Here is a 22,546-nt window from a genome sequence, read left to right on the forward strand (position 1 = left end):
ACAAACATTTATTTCTCACAGTTCTGAAGTCTGAGAAGTCCAAGATCAAGGCACTGGCAGATTTGGTGTCTGGTGAGGGTCCGCTTCCTGTTATAGACAGCTGTCTCCTCACTGTGTCCCCACGTGGGTAGCACTTGGATGAAGTTGTGTGAGAAGGGAAGTCCATCACTGCTGGAGAAAGTCCAGAAGTTACAATGTGGGGGCAACCATCTAGGAGGAAAAGAGCAAGAGACCTCACAGGAGAGGAGGATAGGAGAGGGTGATAAGTCTCTGGGTCAGAGAGCTCCAAAGGGCCATAGCAGCTTGGGATCTCATAACCATAGGGCTCTACCTTATCATGACATGACAGGTATCATGACAGCCTTGGGAAAGGTTTCACAGGGTATACAAAGCAGTTGGGCTCTAAATGGCTAAAAATCTGCTTATTGGGGCTATTTTTAAAAGAATTGGATGTGTAAAATTTTGAGCATGATGCCAGTAGACTTTTGAACTAATAGATCTCAACATGCAGTGAAGTGATATACAACCCACGGGTCAATAGACCAAGATCATCTATAACTCATTTATATAATGTATTGGGCGATAACTAGCAGTTACTGCCACAGCAACCATTTAAAAATTATTAAATATTCACATTTTAGGAAGTATCCAGCAAATGACAATACATATTTTTTACTTATTTATTTATTTTTTAAATTTATTTTTATTTATTTATTTCTGGCTGCATTGTGTCTTCATTGCTGTGCGCGGGCTTTCTCTAGTTGCAGCGAGCGGGGGCTACTCTTTTGTTGCAGTGTGCTTCTCTTGTTGTGGAGCACGGGCTCTAGGCATGTGGGCTTCAGTAGTTGTGGCACGCAGGCTCAGTAGTTGTGGCTCGCGGGCTCTACAGTGCAGGCTCAGTAGTTGTGGCGCACGGGCTTAGTTGCTCCGCGGCATGTGGGATCTTCCCGGACCAGGGCTCGAACCTGTGTCCCCTGCATTGGCAGGTGGATTCTTAACCACTCTGCCACCAGGGAAGCCCAATATATAGTTTTTAGAATGATAAACTAGGAAAGAATGAAACCGATTTGATTAGTGATGGCAGTACTTGGGAATGGAGAATGGGGAGAATAAAGTGAGCCTGGATGTCCTACTGTATTTTTATTTAGAGGGAACTCATCACTCACTCTCCCCCTTTTCTCCCAAATAAACCCATGGGAACTCTAATCAGAGTTCAACCCAAGACACCCACGTTAAGGTGTTGTTCAGTATGATGGGGAACAGAGGTTCCCCAATGCTACGATCACACTAATGATGCCCCCTGATGGCTGCTGTGTAAGATGTTTTCACGAAAGGACTTCCCTTTCCAATGAAAGAGATGAAAATGTTGGATAAAATGTATTATTCTTCCATGGGGTGATGTACTGTTAGAATTGTCTATGTAATCACAATTTAAAATGTCCCACAATTTATTTTATTCCCCTAAAGAGTAAATCTTTTTTGGGAGGGTTGTTTTAATACAGAAAGCTCCTGCAGTTTGGACTCGTTTTCTACAGTTACGAGTAGATAAATACCTCAATTATTTGTTAGCATATAAGTCCAGAAGCACAAACAATGATTCCTTACAAAATGAGAGGTTAGCATATTAGAAATTCACAAATCCCTTAAGAAGTTTCTGGGACATAAGTCATAATATAAGATTTTAATTATTGCTTAAAACTCCCTGGGATGTTTCCTAAGTTAGTTTGAAGAGATAGTTTTAATCGTGTGACCCTGGAATCTTTTTTTTGTTCAACAAATATTTATTGAGTACTTGCTATGTGCCGGGCACTGGGCCAGAAAATGGGGACGTGGCAGTGAACAAGTTCAATGTGATTGCTGCTCTAATGGTGTGGGGAATGATGCGGTGGTCATAAAGCTGCCCAGAACATTTGCCCCTGAAATTGAAGATTCTGACAAGGTAAGACAAAAATCAGTATTTTTACTGTTTTATTTTCTTCTGGTCTGGGCTCCCCTGAGGCTGGAACTGATTGACTCCAGTCGTAAATCCTGTTGGAGAGAAAGTGGGTGTTACTACCAAACGTAAAATAGATAGCTAGTGGGCAGCAGCTGCATAGCACAGGGAGATCAGCTCGGTGCTTTGTGACCACCTAGAGGGGTGGGATAGGGAGGGTGGGAGGGAGGAAGACGCAAGAGGGAAGAGGTATGGGGACATATGTATATGTATAACTGATTCACTTTGTTATAAAGCAGAAACTAACACACCATTGTAAAGGAATTATACTCCAATAAAGATGTTTAAAAAAATAATAATACAAACGAATGTATATGTCAAAACAGAAACAGACTCACAGATATAGAAAACAAACTGATGGTTACCAAAGGGGAGAGGGAAGGGGGGAGGGACAAATTAGGGGCATGGGATTAAGAGATGCAAACTACAATGTATAAAATAGATAAGCAACGACGATATATTGTATAGCACAGGGAATTATAGCCATTATCTTGTAATAAGCTATAATGGATTATAATCTGTAAAAATACTGAATCATTGTGCTGTACACCTGAAACTAATATAATATTTTAAATCGACTATACTTCAATAAAAAAGTGCCTAAAGTAAAAAAAAAAGGGAGGGGGAATTGATAGCTATGTTAAGCATATCAGTGGTTTGGGGACTTGAGGTGAAGCTCCAATTTGCTTCATCAAGGTTCCTGATCTGCCTCAAGGAGCCCACTTCACAGAATCCCACACTCTGACTTATCAAAATATTCATTTGACCTTGAAAACATTCTTGTGGATGTCATGCAGCTAGCAAACAATAAAGTATTTGAGCAAAATGTTTGCATCAGTGACTCCAAATTGACACAAACTGTAGATTGCCTAGGATGAGAAACCTCTCAAAGGCTCATTTTATTTAGTGCCTGCAGGGTTTTGTTATTCTCTGTGCTTAAGATGACAAGCAGCATGTTAATTAAAGAACAGACATCCTTCACTTTACTCTTTTTTCACTAGTTGCAATATTCCTCTTTCTCCCCCAGCTCCCATCCACACTCCTGCCATTCCCAAAAAAAGTGCAAATGAAAGGTTTCACAGTCCTCATGTGAATAATTTGGGGGCAGATACAGTTCTCCTCATCAACCACTTTACAGCAAAGTCAAATCGTGTGCCCTGTTATGTTAAATTTTGATCTTTTTAACACAGGAAAAAAATCATTTTGATAAAGGTCAGTGCCTCCTTAATATTTATACACTTGAATCATATTGAAAATGCATTTTGAAATTCTGAAATCTTGAATTAATATGACAACGTGCAAAGACTGTGTGACACCATTTGTAATTCATTAGCACATACTTTACAATATATTAGCATCAAATGTGGAAGGCTCTGTCATGGTCCTGGGAAGCCTGGGAGTTTCATCCTGGTTTAGTCTCTAGCACTTTAAGGTTTTGACATGGACGTCCAGAGACAATTCCAAATGATTCTTGCAGATCAGGAATAAATTAATTTATCCAGAAACCTGCTAGGTATAATATACGAGCCTGAGAAACATGCAGCCATCCAGCATATGTTTGTCTAGTTTCAAGCAGATTTTGAATACCAGACTGCCATAATGGGAATGAATTGTGACATGAACCTGGTAAATTGGGGACTGCATCTGCTGTCCTGCACCTGGCATGTGGCTTCCTCACATAGTGACTCTGCAGATGATTAAAGGTCCCTACAGTTCACATCATTTTGAAATAGTGCCTGGGTAACCTCACATGTATCGTTAACAGCTCCTGGAACAGATGGAAATCTCACAGTGTCATAGATTTCATAAGTTGTTCTTTGCTGATGCTAAAGCCCGCTGGACTATTTATTTTAATGACTTATTGTCCTGGGAATCTGAAAACCAGTCTCTGATTTACAGATACACACAGTGTCTAAAACAGTGATTTAATGACTCTGCTTAGTTTGACTATTACCTAAAATATTTAAATTTTAGCTCTTAAAAATTCCCAAATCCCCCCAAATCCTTTGGCATCATAGAATATTCAGAATTCCCCTGAACTTGAAAACTTTTGTAAGGAATACAGCCTAGGAGTTTATGTTTAAAAATATTTATAAGGCTGTTTCTGCTTTTACCATTATTAAAAAGAAAGCTGAATCATCTGGATTTTGGAATTGACAGGGCTCCTTCATGTTTATTATTAATCTCTGTGACCAACCTACTCGGAACTGTAGTGCAACATTTTTGATCTGTTGTATAGTGTGTGCGTGTATGTGCAAGGGCATATATGCACACACGTGTATAAGTGTGCAGATCTTTATGGAGCAAAACAAATGCACTAGTGCATGCGTAAGTGTGGGCTTGTCCTTGTGATCACTGTTGCCTGAACAAGTCAACTTGTTCCTTTTTGTTTCTTTGTTTTTTTGTTTTGTTTTTTTTATAAGTCAATTTTTATTTTTATTTTTATTTTATTTTATTTTATTTTTTAACTTCTTTATTAGACTATAATTGCTTTGCAATGGCATGTCAGATTCTGCTTTATAACAAAATGAATCAGTTATACATATACATATGTCCACATATCTCTTCCCTCTTGCATCTCCCTCCCTCCCACCCTCCCTATCCCACCTCTCTAGGTGGTCACAAAGCACCAAGCTGATCTCCCTGTGCTATGCAGCTTCTTCCCACTAGCTATCTATTTTACATCTGGGAGTGTATATATGTCCATGCCCCTCTCTCACTTTGTCCCAGCTTACCCTTCCCCTTCTCCATATCCTCAAATCCATTCTCTACTAGGTCTGCATCTTTATTCCCATCTTGCCCCTAGGTTCTTCTGACCATTTTCTTCTTTTTTTTTTTTTTAGATTCCATATATATGTGTTAGCATACGGTATTTGTTTTTCTCTTTCTGACTTACTTCACTCTGTATGACAGTCTCTAGGTCCATCCACCTCACTACAAATAACTCAGTTTCATTCCTTTTATGGCCGAGTAATATTCCATTGTATATATGTGCCACATCTTCTTTATCCATTCATCTGTCGATGAACATTTAGATTGCTTCCAGGTCTTGGCTATTGTACATAGTACTGCTATGAACATTGGGGTGTATGTATCTTTTTGATTTAGAGTTTTTATCTTTTCTGGATATATGCCCAGTAGTGGGATTGCTGGGTAATATGGTAATTCTATTTTTAGTTTTTTAAGGAACCTCCATACTCTTCTCCATAGTGGCTGTATCAATTTACATTCCTACCAACAGTGCAGGAGGGTTCCCTTTTATCCACACCCTTTCCAGCATTTACTGTTTGTAGATTTTTTGATGATGGCCATTCTGACGGGTGTGAGATGATATCTCATTGTAGTTTTCATTTGCATTTCGCTAATGATTAATGATGTTGAGCATTCTTTCATGTGTTTGTTGGCGATCTGTATATCTTCTTTGGAGAAATGTCTATTTAGGTCTTCTGCCCATTTTTGGATTGGGTTGTTTGTTTCTCTGATATTGAGCTGCATGAGTTGCTTGTATATTTTGGAGATTAATCCTTTGTCAGTTGCTTCATTTGCAAATATTTTCTCCCATTCTGAGGGTTGTCTTTTCGGCTTGTTTATGGTTTCCTTTGCTGTGCAAAAGCTTTTAAGTTTCATTAGGTCCCATTTGTTTATTTTTGTTTTTATTTCCATTTCTCTAGGAGGTGGGTCACAAAGGATCTTGCTGTGATTTATGTCACAGAGTGTTCTGCCTATGTTTTCCTCTAAGAGTTTGATGGTGTCTGGCCTTACATTTAGGTCTTTAATCCATTTTGAGTTTATTTTTGTGTATGGTGTTAGGGAGTGTTCTAATTTCATTCTTTTACATGTAGCTGTCCAGTTTTCCCAGCCCCACTTATTGAAGAGGCTGTCTTTTCTCCACTGTATATTCTTGCCTCCTTTATCAAAGATAAGGTGACCATATGTGCATGGGTTTATGTGCTTTCTATCCTGTTCCATTGATCTATATTTCTGTTTTTGTGCCAGTACCATACTGTCTTGATTACTGTAGCTTTGTAGTATAGTCTGAAGTCAGGGAGCCTGATTTCTCCAGCTCCGTTTTTCTTTCTCAAGATTGCTTTGGCTATTCGGGGTCTTTTGTGTTTCCATACAAATTGTGAAATGTTTTGTTCTAGTTCTGTGAAAAATGCCATTGGTAGATTGATAGGGATTGCATTGAAACTGTAGATTGCTTTGGGTAGTAGACTCATTTTCACAATGTTGATTCTTCCAATCCAAGAACATGGTATATCTCTCCATCTGTTTGTATCATCTTTCATTTCTTTCAAGTGTCTTATAATTTTTTGCATACAGGTCTTTTGTCTCCTTAGGTAGGTTTATTCCTAGATATTTTATTCTTTTTGTTGCAATGCTAAATTGAAGTGTTTTCTTAATTTCACTTTCAGATTTTTCATCATTAGTGTATAGGAATGCAAGAGATTTCTGTGCATTAATTTTGTATGCTGCTCCTTTACCAAATTCATTGATTAACTCTAGCAGTTTTCTGGTAGCATCTTTAGGATTCTCTATGTATAGTATCATGTCATCTGCAAACAGTGACAGCTTTACTTCATCTTTTCCGATTTGGATTCCTTTTATTTCTTTTTCTTCTCTGATTGCTGTGGCTAACACTTCCAAAACTATGTTGAATAATAGTGGTGAGAGTGGGCCACCTTGTCTTGTTCCTGATCTTATGGAATTGGTTTCGGTTTTTCACCATTGAGGACGATGTTGGCTGTGGGTTTGTCATATATAGCCTTTATTATATTGAGGAAAGTTCCCTCTATGCCTACTTTCTGGAGGGTTTTTATCATAAATGGGTGTTGAATTTTGTCAAAAGCTTTCTCTGCATCTATTGAGATGACCATATGGTTTTTCTCCTTCAATTTGTTAATATGATGTATCATGTTGATTGATATCCTTATATTGAAGAATCCTTGCATTCCTGGGATAAACCCCACTTGATCCTAGTGGATGATCTTTTAATGTGCTGTTGGATTCTGTTTGCTAGTATTTTGTTGAGGATTTTTGCATCTATGTTCATCAGTGATATTGACCTGAAGTTTTCTCTCTTTGTGACATCTTTGTCTGGTTTTGGTATCAGAGTGATGGTGGCCTCGTAGAATGAGTTTGGGAGTGTTCCTCCCTCTGCTATATTTTGGAAGAGTTTGAGAAGGATAGGTGTTAGCTCTCCTCTAAATATTTGATAGAATTCGCCTGTGAAGCCATCTGGTCCTGGGCTTTTGTTTGTTGGAAGATTTTTAATCACAGTTTCAATTTCAGTGCTTGTGATTGGTCTGTTCATATTTTCTATTTCTTCCTGGTTCAGTCTCAGAAGGTTGTGCATTTCTGAGAATTTTTCCATTTCTTCCAGGTTGTCCATTTTATTGGCATATACTTGCTTGTAGTAATCTCTCATGATCGTTTGTATTTCTGCAGTGTCAGTTGTTACTTCTGCTTTTTCATTTCTAATTCTATTGATTTGAGTCTTCTCCCTTTTTTTCATGATAAGTCTGGCTAATGGTTTATCAATTTTGTTTATCTTCTCAAAGAACCAACTTTTGGTTTTATTTATCTTTGCTATCGTTTCCTTCATTTCTTTTTCATTTATTTCTGATCTGATCTTTCTGATTTCTTTCCTTCTGCTAACTTTGGGGTTTTTTTGTTCTTCTTTCTCTAATTGCTTTAGGTGAAGGTTAGGTTGTTTATTTGAGATGTTTCTTGTTTCTTAAGGTAGGCTTGCATAGCTATAAACTTCCCTCTTAGAACTGCTTTTGCTGCATCCCATAGGTTTTGGGTCATTGTGTTTTCATTGTCATTTGTTTCTAGGTATTTTTTGATTTCCTCTTTGATTTCTTCAGTGATCTCTTCGTTATTAAGTAGTGTGTTGTTTAGCCTCCATGCGTTTGTATTTCTTACAGATTTTTTCCTGTACTGATATCTAGTCTCATAGCGCTGTGGTCAGAAAAGATACTTGATACGATTTCAATTTTCTTAAATTTACCAAGGCTTGATTTGTGACCCAAGATATGATCTATCCTGGAGAATGTTACATGAGCACTTGAGAAGAATGTGTATTCTGTTGTTTTTGGATGGAATGTCCTATAAATATCAATTAAGCCCATCTTGTTTAATGTGTCATTTAAAGCTTGTGTTTCCTTATTTATTTTCATTTTGGATGATCTGTCCATTGGTGAAAGTGGGGTGTTAAAGTCCCCTACTATGATTGTGTTACTGTCCATTTCCCCTTTTGTGGCTGTTAGTATTTGCCTTATATATTGAGGTGCTCCTATGTTGGGTGCATAAATATTTACAATTGTTATATCTTCTTGTTGGATTGATCCCTTGATCATTATGTAGTGTCCTTCTTTGTCTCTTGTAATAGTCTTTATTTTAAAGTCTATTTTGTCTGATATGAGAATTGCTACTCCAGCTTTCTTTTGATTTCCATTTGCATGGAATATCTTTTTCCATCCCCTCACTTTCAGTCTGTATGTGTCCCTAGGTCTGAAGTGGGTCTCTTGTAGACAGCATATATATGGGTCTTGTGTTTGTATCCATTCAGCCAGTCTGTGTCTTTTGGTTGGAGCATTTAATCCATTTACATGTAAGGTAATTATCAATATGTATGTTCCTATTACCATTTTCTTAATTGTTTTGGGTTTATTATTGTAGGTCTTTTCCTTCTCTTGTGTTTCCTGCCTAGGGAAGTTCCTTTAGCATTCATTGTAAAGCTGGTTTGGTGGTGCTGAATTCTCTTAGCTTTGGCTTGTCTGTAAAGCTTTTAATTTCTCCATCAAATCTGAATGAGATCCTTGCTGGGTAGGGTAATCTTGGTTGTAGGTTTTTGTCTTTCCTCATTTTAAATACGTCCTGCCATTCCCTTCTGGCTTGCAGAGTTTCTGCTGAAAGATCAGCTGTTATCCTTTTCGGGATTCCATTATGTGTTACTTGTTGTTTTTCCCTTGCTGCTTTTAATATTTGTTCTTTGTATTTAATTTTTGATAGTTTGATTAATATGTGTCTTGGCCTGTTTCTCCTTGGATTTATCCTGTATGGGACTCTGTGTGCTTCCTGGACTTGATTAACTATTTCCTTTCCCATATTAGGGAAGTTTTCAACTATAATCTCTTCAAATATTTTCTCAGTCCCTTTCTCTTTTTTAAAACTTTTTTTTTGAAGGAATTCCTTTATTTTTATTATTTATTTTTGGCTGTGTTGGGTCTTCATTTCTGTGCGAGGGCTTTCTCTAGTTGTGGCAAGCGGAGGCCACTCCTCATCGCGGTGTGCAGGCCTCTCACTATCGCGGCCTCTCTTTTTGCGGAGCACAAGCTCCAGATGTGCAGGCTCAGTAGTTGTGGCTCATGGGCCTAGTTGCTCCGCGGCATGTGGGATCTTCCCAGACCAGGGCTCGAACCCGTGTCCCCTGCATTGGCAGGCAGATTCTCAACCACTGTGCCACCAGGGAAGCCCCAGTCCCTTTCTTTTTCTCTTCTTCTTCAGGGACCCCTATAATTCGAATGTTGGTGCATTTAATGTTGTCCCAGAGGTCTCTGAGACTGTCCTCAATTCTTTTCATTCTTTCTTCTTTATTCTGCTCTATTCTGCAGTAGTTATTTCCACTATTTTATCTTCCAGGTCACTTATCCGTTCTTCTGCCTCAGTTATTCTGCTATTGATCCCTTCTAGAGAATTTTTTATTTCATTTATTGTGTTGTTCATCACTGTTTGTTTACTCTTTAGTTCTTCTAGGTCCTTGTTAAGCTCTTCATGTATTTTCTCCATTCCATTTCCAAGCTTTTGGATCATCTTTACTATCATTATTCTGAATTCTTTTTCAGGTAGACTGCCTATTTCCTCTTCATTCGTTAGGTCTGGTGGGTTTTTGCCTTGCTCCTTCATCTGCTGTGTGTTTCTCTGTCTTCTCATTTTGCTTAACTTACTGTGTTTGGGGTCTCCTTTTCCCAGGCTGCAGGTTCGTAGTTTCTGTTGTGTTTGGTGTGTCCCCAGTGGCTAAGGTTGGTTCAGTGGGTTGTGTAGGCTTCCTGGTGGAGGGGACTAGTGCCTGTGTTCTGGTGGATGAGGCTGGATCTTGTCTTTCTGGTGGGCAGGTCCACGTCTGGTGGTGTGTTTTAGGTGTCTATGAACTTATTATGGTTTTAGGCAGCTTCTCTGCTAATGGATGGGGTTGTGTTCCTGTCTTGCTAGTTGTTTGGCATAGGGTGTCCTGCCCTGTAGCTTGCTGGTCGTTGAGTGGAGCTGGGTCTTGGCATTGAGATGGACATCTCTGGGAGATTTTCGCCATTTGATATTATGTGGAGCTAGGAGGTCTCTTGTGGACCAGTGTCCTGAACTTGGCTCTCCCACCTCAGTGGCACAGCCCTGACGCCTGGCTGGAGCACCAAGAGCCTGTCCTCCACACGGCTCAGAATAAAAGGGAAAAAAAAGAAAGAAAGAAAAAAAAGATAAAATAAAATAAAATAAAATAAAGTAAAATAAAAAATAAGTATTAAGAAAAAAAAATTTTTAAGTAATGATAAAAAAAGAGAAAACTGACAGACAGAACCCTAGGACAAATGGTAAAAGGAAAGCTATACAGACAAAATCACACACAGAAGCATACACATACACACTCACAAAAGAGAAAAAGGGGGGGAAATATATATATTGTTGCTCCCAAAGTCCACCTCCTCACTTTGGGATGATTCATTGTCTATTCAGGTACTCCACAGATGCAGGGTTCATCAAGTTGATTGTGGAGCTTTAATCCGCTGCTCCTGAGGCTGCTGGGAGAAATTTCCCTTTCTCTTCTTTGTTCGCACAGCTCCTGGGGTTCAGCTTTGGATTTGACCCCACCTCTGCGTGTAGGTCACCTGAGGGCATCTGTTCTTCGCTCAGACAGGACGGGGTTAAAGAAGCAGCTGATTCGGGGGCTCTGGCTCACTCAGGCCGGGGGGAGGGAGGGGTACGGATGCAGGGCGAGCCTGCGGCAGCAGAGGCCGGCGTGACGTTGCAGCAGCCTGAGGCGCACCTTGCGTTCTCCCGGGGAAGTTGTCCCCGGATCACGGGACCCTGGCAGTGGCGGCTGCACAGGCTCCCGGGAGAGGAGGTGTGGAGAGTGACCTGTGCTTGCACACAGGCTTCTTGGTGGCGGCAGCAGCAGCCTTAGCGTCTCATGCCCGTCTCTGGGGTCCGCGCTGATCGCCGCGGCTCGCGCCCGTCTCTGGAGCTCCTTTAAGCGGCGCTCTGAATCCCCTCTCCTCGCGCACCAGGAAACAGAAGCAAGAAAAAGTCTCTTGCCTCTTCGGCAGTTCCAGACCTTTTCCCGGACTCCCTCCCGGCTAGCTGTGGCGCACTAACCCCTTCAGGCTGTGTTCACGCTGCCACCCCCAATCCTCTCCCTGCGATCCGACCGAAGCCCGAGCCTCAGCTCCCAGCCCCCAGTCGCCCTGGCAGGTGAGCAGACAAGCCTCTCGGGCTGGTGAGTGCTGGTCGGCGCCGAGCCTCTGTGCGGGAATCTCTCCGCTTTGCCCTCCGCACCCCTGTGGCTGCGCTCTCCTCCGTGGCTCCGAAGCTTCCCCCCTCTGCCATCCGCAGTCTCCGCCCGCGAAGGGGCTTCCTAGTGTGTGGAAACCTTTCCTCCTTCATGGCTCCCTCGCACTGGTGCAGGTCCCATCCCTATTCTTTGTCTCTGTTTTTTCTTTTGCCCTACCCATACGTGGGGAGTTTCTTGCTTTTTGGGAGGTCTGAGGTCTTCTGCCAGCGTTCAGTAGGTGTTCTGTAGGGGTTGTTCCACATGTAGATGTATTTCTGATGTATTTGTGGGGAGGAAGGTGACCTCCGCGTCTTACTCTTCCGCCATCTTGAAGCTCCTCCTCAGTCAACTTGTTCTTGCTTCCTCCCTTTAGCAGTGACGGAAAACTTTGCATTCAGCCTCATCCATGTCATGCTGCTTCACCCCTCCGGTACAGTGTCAGGCCTGCTAATTGCTTCCTAAAATCCCTTTTTCCCCCTCTATAGGAATATCATGCTGGGTTTTAGCTGGATACATTGCTGCCCACTCAAATGTACAATTTCCAGTCTTCCTTGCAGCTAGGTGTGGACAAATGACCTCATTTTAGACAACAAGATATAAATGGAATTGTGTGGAGTGCATACTCTACCCTTCTTCGACCCCTTCCATCAACCTGCTGCCTGGAACATAACTTGATGACTCAAGCTCCAGCGGCATCATGTGAAAATATTGAGTGAGTTCCACACAGCGAGCTGAAAGGAGCCTTGTTCTCTGACACCTGGGGAAACTCACCAGTCCTTGGCTGCCTATCTTCGGATTATTTTGTGAAAGAGAGAAATAAACCTCTAATTCAAGGCATTGTTTGTCTGCGGTTGTGTGTGCAGGCAAACGGAATCCTAACAGATACATGTGTCCTGGCCATTTCTTCCATACCTGCCCTTGATGCTGCCTCTCTCCTGCTCTGAACCCAGCCATCCACGTTATCCGTTGTGCTCCCAGGAGCCAGTCCTGCCTGTCTAACATCCTTGACTGGTCACATGAGGCCTGCCAAGGTCTGATGACAGCCTCCCTGCCCAGCCTCACGTCTGCCGTTCCTCCTAACCCCAGCTCCAGGCTTCAGCAATACGGCCACACTTCCTCCCACTACAGGTTTGGGTTTGTTCTGTCTAGGACATCCTCCCTGTGCTCAACAACATGGAAATATCAAGTCTCAGCTCAAATGCTCACCCCCCTCTTTGAAACCTTCAAGTTCCCCCAGACAGAGCAAACCCTTGTGTCCTTTCTCTTATACGCACTGCACGGGGTCAAATAATTGTATCACAATCCTTCATGTTAAACTATAAGCTTCTCAAAAGCAAGGAATCAGTTATTTCTTCCTTGTACATCTTGTAACAAACACATATAATCACCCAATGTATATTAACTGAATAAAAATAAAAAAGAATGAATGGGTCAACTAGGGACTCATTCCACTAGGAAGCACTCCCCCCACTTTAAATAACTTAGCTCCAACTCCTTAGTTGTCTAAGTGACAGAACCTCAATTATTTTTTTAAAAAACCACATCAGCATTTTATACAATACTGTTTTAAATTTTTTATATTTTACCTTCTTTGCCTTGAACCTTCTTAGGGTAAAAAATGGCATAAAAGTATAAATAAGTACACGTTAGCTTTAATTACTTATCATAATGGCCACTGTCTGTTTAGCATCTTACTGTGGTAACTTGGCCCTGCCAAGCCCTGTGGTATGTGCTTTCCATGCTTTGTTCTATTTAATTTTTGCCATAACTCCATGAGATAAGTATTATGTTCAGACTCTTTTAGTTGTAAATGATAGGAACACAAGTCAAACTAGTTTAAGCAAAACGAATTTACTGGCTCAATTAGCCTAAGGATCTGGGGGTAGTGGTTCAGCTGGATCCAGGGCTCAAACAGTACTATCCCTATCCCTACCTCTAACCCTACCCTCCTCCCCGTCCCTACCTCTAGCTCCACCCTCGTCCCTATCCCTACTTCCAACTCTATCTCTATGCCTATCTCTAACTGTATTCCTATTCCTATCCCTAACTCTACTCCTCTCCCCAGCTCTATCTCTATCCTCTCCTCTGTCTCGAGCTCCATCTATATACCTATCCCTATCCCCATCTCTATCTCGCCAAAATCTCTCTTCCTATAGCAATCATGGTGGGCGTCAACAGACTCAAACTTATATTCTACCCCCTTAGTAACCCAAAGAAAAGGGAAGCATCTTCTCTACAGTTCTGGGAGTAAAATCCCAGAGAATTGTCTGATTGGTTCCCTTGGGTGTTCTGCCTCTCCCTGAAGTTGAGATTGATTAGGGAGGTGGGAATGTGGTTGACCAGGCCCCGGTCATATCCAACCATGCGAATAGAACAGAGCTCAACCCCTACTGAGCTAAGCACGTGGAGTGAGTGTCCCTACAGGAAGGTAGAAAAATGCCTGGCAGACAAAAATGGAAGATTTCTGTTGCAGAAGATTTCTGTTCTCTCCTTACAGATGAGAAAACTGAGCTCAGAGAGGTTACTTCATTTTCCCAAGGACACATGAGAGGTAAGTCATGGAGCTGGGATTCAATTCCAGTTCTGTTTGACTTTACAGTCTTTGTCCCCTAACACTCTGCTGAATTACCTTCCTTTATACAGTACTAAAAAGTAAACAGTAAACCTTCAAAGTTTAAGGGATGATGAACCAGAAATAAAGAAAAATAATTAATTTGCCCAAATTTGTGAGATAGGGTTAAGGCTGTGAACTGAATTGCCCCCACCCCCCATATCCTACCCAACCAAGTTAAGTCTCCTTACCAAAAAAGTATACTATTCCTTTTTATACATTGTTCAAAAACAAACAACTAAAAAAAACATATGTGAGTCACTTTATGCCTTTAGGGAGTTTACTTTTCATTTTTCTTGAAGCTTTGTTCTTTACGTAGATAGTTCCTATAAAGATATTTTATACTCAGCTTCTTAATACCTTTTTCTCACTAGACATAATTATAGCAACCTTAAACTACTCAAATGGATTCCTACGTGAACTCTACTTGTCTTGGCACTGCTTTAACACTGGTCATGTTTTTTGGTTTCCCTAAGAGAATACAGGCTACCCTTCCTACATACTTTCTATGTTTAACACTCATCCATAGGAATCCTAAAAGATTAAGACATGCCACATCAATATTAAGGGATTTGGGTGCAGGGAAGGATCTTAGAGATGATTAAACCCAATCATCTCATTTCACAGATGAGAGAAATGAGATTCAGAGGTTAAGTGGCTTACCCAAAGTCACTCCACTGCTTTGGCAGAATTTGGGAGCCTAGTTTTTCTGATGCTTTGTCTAATACTGTGTCATTACCCACATTGCCCCATATCTCATTTACCTTGCCCTGCTGGGTCTTCCTCTCCAGGACCTGAGATGCAACCTCTTCTGAGACTTTGTGGGCAAGAAAATTCAAGCTATAAACATGTGTCCTTGCACATTAGCCATGTGATTAAAATAAAGACGAGACAGACATGATCAAATTCCAAGGAATAGGAAAGTGTAACTGAAAAATGCCAGGGTAAAGGTGTGGAGGTGGTTCAAGATGGCAGAGTAGGAAGATCCTGAGCTCACCTCCTCCCATGGACACACCAAATTTACAACTACATATGGGGTAACTATCTCTGAGAACAGCCTGAAGACTAGCAAAAAAGATGTTCTACAACTAAAGATAAAGGGTAGGGACTTCCCTGGCGGTCCAGTGGTTAAGACTCCACGCTTCCACTGCAGGGGGCACAGGTTCCATCCCCAGTAGGGGAACTAAGATCCCACATGCCACGTGGCCAAAAAATAAATAAATAAAAAGATAAAGGGTAAAAGCCACATTGAGATGAATAGGAAGGGCGGAGACATGGTCTGGCTGGGATCCACATCCCACAGGCAGAAGGGAAATCACAGCCTCGGAGGTTCCCCCTGAGGAGCAAGGGCTCCAAATCCCACATTGGGCTCCCCAGCCCAGGGCACCCACACAGGGAAGATGAGCCCCCATGACATCTGGCTTTGAAAACAAGTGGGACTTATATCCAAGTGGGCCAGAGGGCTGTAGGAAACTGAGAATCCACACTTAAGGGGCATGCACAAAAACCAAGGCCCAGCACAGAAGCAGCTGTATGAAAGGCACCTGGAGATTCATTGACTAATTTTAGGGTATGTGCCTGAGGGGCAGGGATCTGATAGAACTTTTTCTTATAAAGGAGCTGGTGGATGCCAGTTTTGTTGTTTGGTTGGTTGGGTTTTTTTCTTTCTAGCTCACCCTCTACCTAGCTGGCCCAGTGCTGGCAGGTGCCATTACTGACTCTCCCCATGCAATCAATTAACCCTGGGTTCACCCATGAACCCAACAGCATGGCGCTCTTCCAAAGCGGCCCCCACACTTCACCAGGCCTGGCAGGTGCCCTTGGCTGGCATTGGAGCCAGGCAACCGAAACAAAAGGAAAAATAAACAAATGGGACTATATCAAACTAAAAAAGCTTTTATACAGAGAAGAAAAATATCAACTAAATGCAAAGGCAGCCTACCAAATGGGAAAAATATTTGAAAATATGTCTGATAAGAAGTTAATATCCAAAATATATGAATAACTCATACAACTCAATATATTTTTTAAAAAACCAGCAATCCACTTAAAAAATGGGTGGATGTCCTGAATAGACATTTTTCCAAAGAAGACATACAGATGGCCAACAGGTACATGAAAAGATGCTCAACATCACGAGTCATCAGGGAAATGCAAATCAAAACCACAGTGAGATACCACCTCACACCTGTTAAGATGGCAATTATCAAATACACAATAAATAACAAGTGTTGGCAAGTATGCGGAGAAAGGGAACCCTTGTGCACTGCTGGTGAGAATGTGAATTGGTGTAGCCACTATGGAAAACACTGTGGAGGTTCTGCAAAACATTAAAAACAGAACTACCATATGATCCAGCAATTCCACTTCTGCGTATTTACCTTAAGAAAACAAAACACTAATTTGAAAAGATATATGCACCCTTATATTCACTGCAGCATTATTTACAAAAGCCACGATATGGAAGCAACTTAAATGCTCATAGATAGATGAGTGGACAAAGAAGATGTAATATACATACACACACACACTGGAATATTACTCAGCCATAAAAAAGAATAAAATTTTGCCATTTGTGACAGCATGGATGCACCTAGAGGTATTATGCTAAGTGAAATGAGTCAGATAAAGACAAATATTGTATAATTTCACTTATATGTGGAATCTAAACAAAACAAATGAGCAAACAAAACAGAAATGGATTCATTGATACAAAGAACAAACAGGTGATTGCCGGCGGGGAGGAGGAGGGAGAGTTTGGCAAAATAGGTGAACGGGATTAAGAGGTACAAACTTCCAGTTATAAAATAAATGAGTCACAAGATGTAATAGACAACATAAGGAATATAGTCAATAATACTGTAATAATTTTGTATGTAACAAATGGTTACTAGAATTATTGTGGTGATCATTTTGTCATGTATTTGATTGTCAAATCACTATGTTGAACACTTGAATCTAGTATAATATTTTACATCAACTATACTTCAATCTGAGGAAAAAAAGTGAAAGAGCAGGAAGAATCAAAGACAGTGCAAATGTGTCCTGCTTGAGGAATAGCACAGATGCCATGGCTGTGTGAGGAAACTCTGAGGGAACCCACTAGCTCCTGTTCTACACATTTTACATAAGGCTTTCTTCTCATAGCTGACTTCTTTATGTACCTTTGCAATGAAGACAGTAGATTCAGAGAAAAATGTATTCCTTCTATTCAATTTCATGTCTACCCTAAAGCTGTTTAGAAAGTGATTTATTGATATACCTCTCTCTACATAAAACAATGGTCCAACCTGTAGAAATAGTAGAGAGGGTTATTAGATCTCTAATTAGTTCTCAATTGTTCTACATTTCATAAAAAGGTTGGAAATAAATCCAGTTAAACATTTTCTTTAATGCCAGGAGATTTTAACAGATGCCGTGCTTGATGGATTTAAGTATGCTTCTTGAATCTTGTACAGAAACTCATTTTCATTATAGAACAAATAATCCTACCACTGTGTCATAGAAATGAAAAAAGAAAGAAAGAACACCAAGATAAAAGAGTGACAATAAGTCCTTGCAAATGACTGTTAAAAATTGTCCAGATAATTCTGATATTCTATTTTTCTATCACAAAGCATTTCTGTTCTCTTCCTTTTAATAATTCCTTTTCCAAAGGTGTTCAAACCACAATAAATTGTCATGTTGTCATAGTAGCCTCATCTCCAGATGTGAATCAACTATATGTTGACTTGAAGGAACATGATTTTCTTATAAAATTCTATGCTAATACTGCTAGTGAAGAGATTAAACTACTTTGAAAACTCTGAGGTAATAAAATTCTATTAATCATAGTGCTGTAAAGCTTCAAAGTATATCTTCATGTTAATGTTCAGAAACCTAAATGACTTCTTTCAACTGTAGCAATTTCACTGGAATAACAGAGTTCTATAGCGCTGACGTACATCCTTTAATAAAGGTATTTCTCAGCATTAGGATATATGTCTAATTCTGTATACCGTGAAACATATTCTGGGCTTGCTTTCACTTAAGTTCAGAAATGCAAGGCCAGGCCTACACAAGACTGAGCATTTCCTCTTAGGCCAAGAATGGCAAAGAGTTTTCAGCTGAAGACCGAACTCCAATATACCAAAAAATAAGTGCTGGGAAGGATTGTGAGTGAGATTCCAGCCTCTGTAGGGAATGAGAGCTTTATCGGTTAGTGATGTCTCCCACAGACAAAAAAAGGAGAGGTAACACTCTGTGGTGCATTTATACTCTGCAAAAGCTAGTTCTTATTGTCTCTTTGTTTTCTTTTGTTTCAGTTTTAATTTTTATCAAACTTTCATATGTACATAGCTAGAAAGTCAAATAGTCATGGTTAGAAAGCCCAAGAGAAAAAAAAGACAAAAAACGGTAGTTTCCTGATCAACCTCTTCCTACCCTTGATTTTCACTCCCAGAGGTAACCATTTCAAGTTCTTTAGCTATTCTTTTCATATTTGCCTCTGTAGTTCTGAGGGTTGTTAGGTACTTGAAAACAACAGACTGACTCTAGACATGGGGTAGCTCATGGAGATGCTAAGCTTCCAAGAACAGTGCTTAAACCATACATCAGACTCCCCTGAAAAAAGACACATTCTACCACCACGTGTCCCACGGATGTCAGTTCTGCTCTGGAACTCAACCTTGTGGCCGCCCTCCGAAGCTGAACTGTTCTGCCACAGCCCTCACCAGCCAAATGCTTTCCATATGGGACCACCTTCCTCAGGTCGCTCACTTCTAGATCAGAATCTCATGGGAGTGAGTCTGCTGGTGGATCCCATGTCACATGTGTCTGTGCTAGCTGAAAAGGACACTGGAACAGAATTTGGGAGTTTATTTTGGGGATACAGGATTCATATGGCAGTAAATTCCCCAAATATAACAGTATGTTGTTCAAAAGGAGCTAGACAGCCTGCAAAGAAATGACAAATATCTACCACAGCTTTCTAATGAGCAAGTTTATTCTACTATTTATTAATTTTATATTTTAGAGATTTTCTAGGCTCTCCCCACTGTTGAAGATACATCATAACTCCCCTGGACACCACACAGACTCCTTCTTCATCTACCCACACATTTATCTATATCATATTTTTAAATAGATCAGTATTTGAGTTTGCATTATTTTGTCTATGTGAACATTATTTTTATCTTAGCCAAGTACTGTATTATATTCTTTTCTTATATAATGTTATGTTTTCCCTGGAATTAATAGTTAACTTTTTTTCATTTGATAACTTTCTATATACCTATCATTAATGCATTCTAAACTTTATTCCAGAATTGTAATTTCTTGTATCATATTTTTAAATTTCTAAGGTCTATTTGGTTTTCTAAATGTTCTTTTTATAACTTTTGTGTTCATGTGTCATGGATGTAATGCAGAGATGTAATCATCCCTGAAGATGGTTATAGTTTTTTTGTTTTTGTTTTTTCTGCTTCCGATATTGTTTCATCTGTGCTACCTTTTTCTATTTGTTTTGGTCTCTCTGATGTTAAAAGTTTCCCCCAAATCTCTTGTTATTTTTGTTTTGCTCATATTTAAGAAAGAGGACTTAAAATTGTGAGAAGAGAGAAGAGGGCTTATTAAAGACTTGGCTTCACTGAAGGATAATTGAGTAGAAAACAGCCAGTTCATTAGGGGTCTCCCAAGTGCAAGTACTTTATTTTGTTTTTCTCATTTTCCTCTTTGGCTGATCACTTTCCTCAGAGAGGAATCCTCTAATCTCCTGTCTTTAAATATGACTGCCAGCATTCTAAGAGCTGAGCCATGGAAGAGGTTGTTTAGAATAGAGGCTTTCATTCAGTTCCCCTGTGTTTGGTATAGTACTCCATCCTCCTCTCTGCTGAATGCCCTAAGTCTGGAGACCTCTGGTTTGACATCTCCAGAGAGTAAACCTCTAGTTTTCTGCCAGATTCAAGAAGAGGCAGTTATCCAGCTGGGGAATGGTATAGAGGGAAAGATCTGGGTACACCCTATGTAGATGTTCAATCAACACTGTTTTCTTCCCTACCTGTTCTCCAATATTTTGAAGTACTTGGTGGATTCAATTCCTGAGCTTTCTTTTTTGGAAATCCCTGGCATGAGTTGACATACTTCTTAGCTTCAGCTGTTGTAGGCTTAGATTTCAGCTTCCCCTGATCTAAGGAGTCAGTCACCACTCATCCATCAGCTTTCCAGCTGCCAAAATTACACCACTGTCTTCCTTCCTGTTCTTTCTCTTCCTGTTCCCTTCCCTTTCTCTCTCCTCCTTCTCTCTCTCATTCTCTCTCTCTCTTACAATCTCTCTCTCTCTCCCTCTCTCTTTCTCTATCAATATCTACCTCCCTCTCCCCTCTTCTTCTCTCTCACTATTGTGTGTGTGTGTGTGTGTGTGTGTGTGTGTGTGTGTGTGTGTGTGTGTCTATCTCATCTTTTATTGACATTGTAGTGGAATTTCAGGAGAGGAGAGTAGGGAAGGCATGTTTCAATCTGCTGTATTAGTCAGAAATCATTTGTTATATATTCTTTCTTAAAATCTTGTCAACACCCTGTGGTCCAACAGATAGAATTGAAATTATGTTTTTCACAATTTACAGGGCTGATTTTGTCCACTTTCAACAAATCAGATCTTCAGTACTAACAAACTGGTGTTCCTCTTGGGCTTTTGATCATTATGTTGAGATTTGGGTAAGGTCTCAGCTCCATTCTCTTCCAATCTCAATCCAATGTTTATAGCTAAAAGTTAAATCTCTCCCTGTTATGCACACTTGCTACCTTCTAATTATATAAGCAATACATGTTTATTTTAGCAAGTTTGGAATCACAGAAAAACACAAAGAAGGAGTAAAAAATTACTTGTAATTATTCCTCTTTTTCAATGTAATGTGTAAAACTCACTCCTCTGCAGTCCACTAGGTTCATTTCCAACCACCTACCATACCTCTGTAAGCACTATCAACATTTTCATCTGTAAGCTTCTAGAATCTTTTATGCTTACACCTACATATGTAAGATTTGGTCGATTTCTCCCAAAATAAAAAATCACGCTATATATATCATTGCTATACATATCATAAAACTTGCTCTGTTCTTTTTAAATAATGATATATCAACAATGCTTTTCTAAGTTAGTATTTTTTAACATACCTCATTATTTTTAATGGGTATCGATATGGTTTTAAAATACATTCACAAAGTAAAAGAAGTCCACTAATTCTTGATATTCCTTTCCAAAAGGTAGAGCCTAATTCCCCTCCCCTGAGTGTGGACTGAACTTAGTGACTCACTTCTAATGAATAGAATATGGTGGAAGTGACATTATGTGACTTCTGAGACCAGATCATAAAAGGCATTGCAGCTTCCCCTTTCCTCTTTCTCTCTCAGATCACTCATTCTGAGAGAAGCCAGTTCTTTGTCATGAGGACAGTCAAGAAGCCCTGAAGAAAGACGTGTATGACCAGGAACTAAGGTCCCATGCCAACAGCCAGTGAGGAGCAGTGGCCCTCTGACAGTACACATTCAAGTGAACCATCTTGGCAGTGGATCCTCCAGCCCCTCTGAAGCCTTTAAATGAATGCCATGGGAGGGAGAGGAGGAGATAAATTAGGAGTTCAGGATTAACATATATACACTACTGTATATAAAATAGATAAACAGCAAGGACCCACTGTATAGCACAGGGAACTATACTCAGTATCTTGTAATACCTATAATGGAACTATAATGGAAAATAATATGAGAAAGATTATATATATATATATATATATATATAACTGAGTCACTTTGCTGTACACTTGAAACTAACACAACATTGTAAATTAACTATACTTCAATTTAAAAAAGTGAAAACAGCCCCACTGACATCTTGACTATAATCTCATGAGAGACCCTGAGCCAAAGCCACCCAGTTAAGTTGCTTCCTGATTCTTGACCCACAGCAATTGTGATATAATAAATGGTTGTTATAAGCTGCTATGTTTTGGAGTAATTTGTTACACAGCAGTAGATAATAATACTGATTTTGATACGTGGAAGTTGGGTGCTATCCTAATAAGTACCTAAAAATGTGGAAGTGGCTTTGGAACTGGGTAGTGGGCAAAGGCGGTAAAGGCTTTGAGGAGAGTGTCAGAAAGTGTTAATAGAGGCCTGATTGCCATAGGGAGGCTCTGGTGAGAGCTTACAGGAAAGTGAGGAACAGCTTTAGGGAAACTGGAGAAAAGGGGATCCTTGTTACATAGTGGCAGAAAGTTTAGTAAGACTGTCCCTTGTGGTAATGTGGAAAGTAGAAAATGTACCTGATGTGCCAGGTGATCTAGCTAAGGACATTTCCAGGTAAAATGCTGAAGGTGCCACCTGGTTTCTTCTTGCTGATTGTAATAAAATATGAGAGGAA

General features: G+C 40.2%; 1 protein-coding gene across 5 annotated transcripts in view; it reads left to right on the top strand.

Moving 5' to 3' along the window:
• Positions 1–22,546, top strand: part of DEUP1 (deuterosome assembly protein 1) — a 230,290-nt gene that overhangs the window by 90,151 nt on the left and 117,593 nt on the right. For all 5 annotated transcript variants that reach the window (XM_082340465.1, XM_082340466.1, XM_082340464.1 and 2 more), the window contains exon 5: positions 14,035–14,088. The gene's annotated coding sequence lies outside the window, so the exon portion shown is untranslated. The remainder of the gene's footprint in view (positions 1–14,034; positions 14,089–22,546) is intronic.

Source organism: Balaenoptera borealis (assembly GCF_965194805.1).
Source record: "Balaenoptera borealis genome assembly, chromosome: 11".
Taxonomy (NCBI): Eukaryota; Metazoa; Chordata; class Mammalia; order Artiodactyla; family Balaenopteridae; genus Balaenoptera; species Balaenoptera borealis.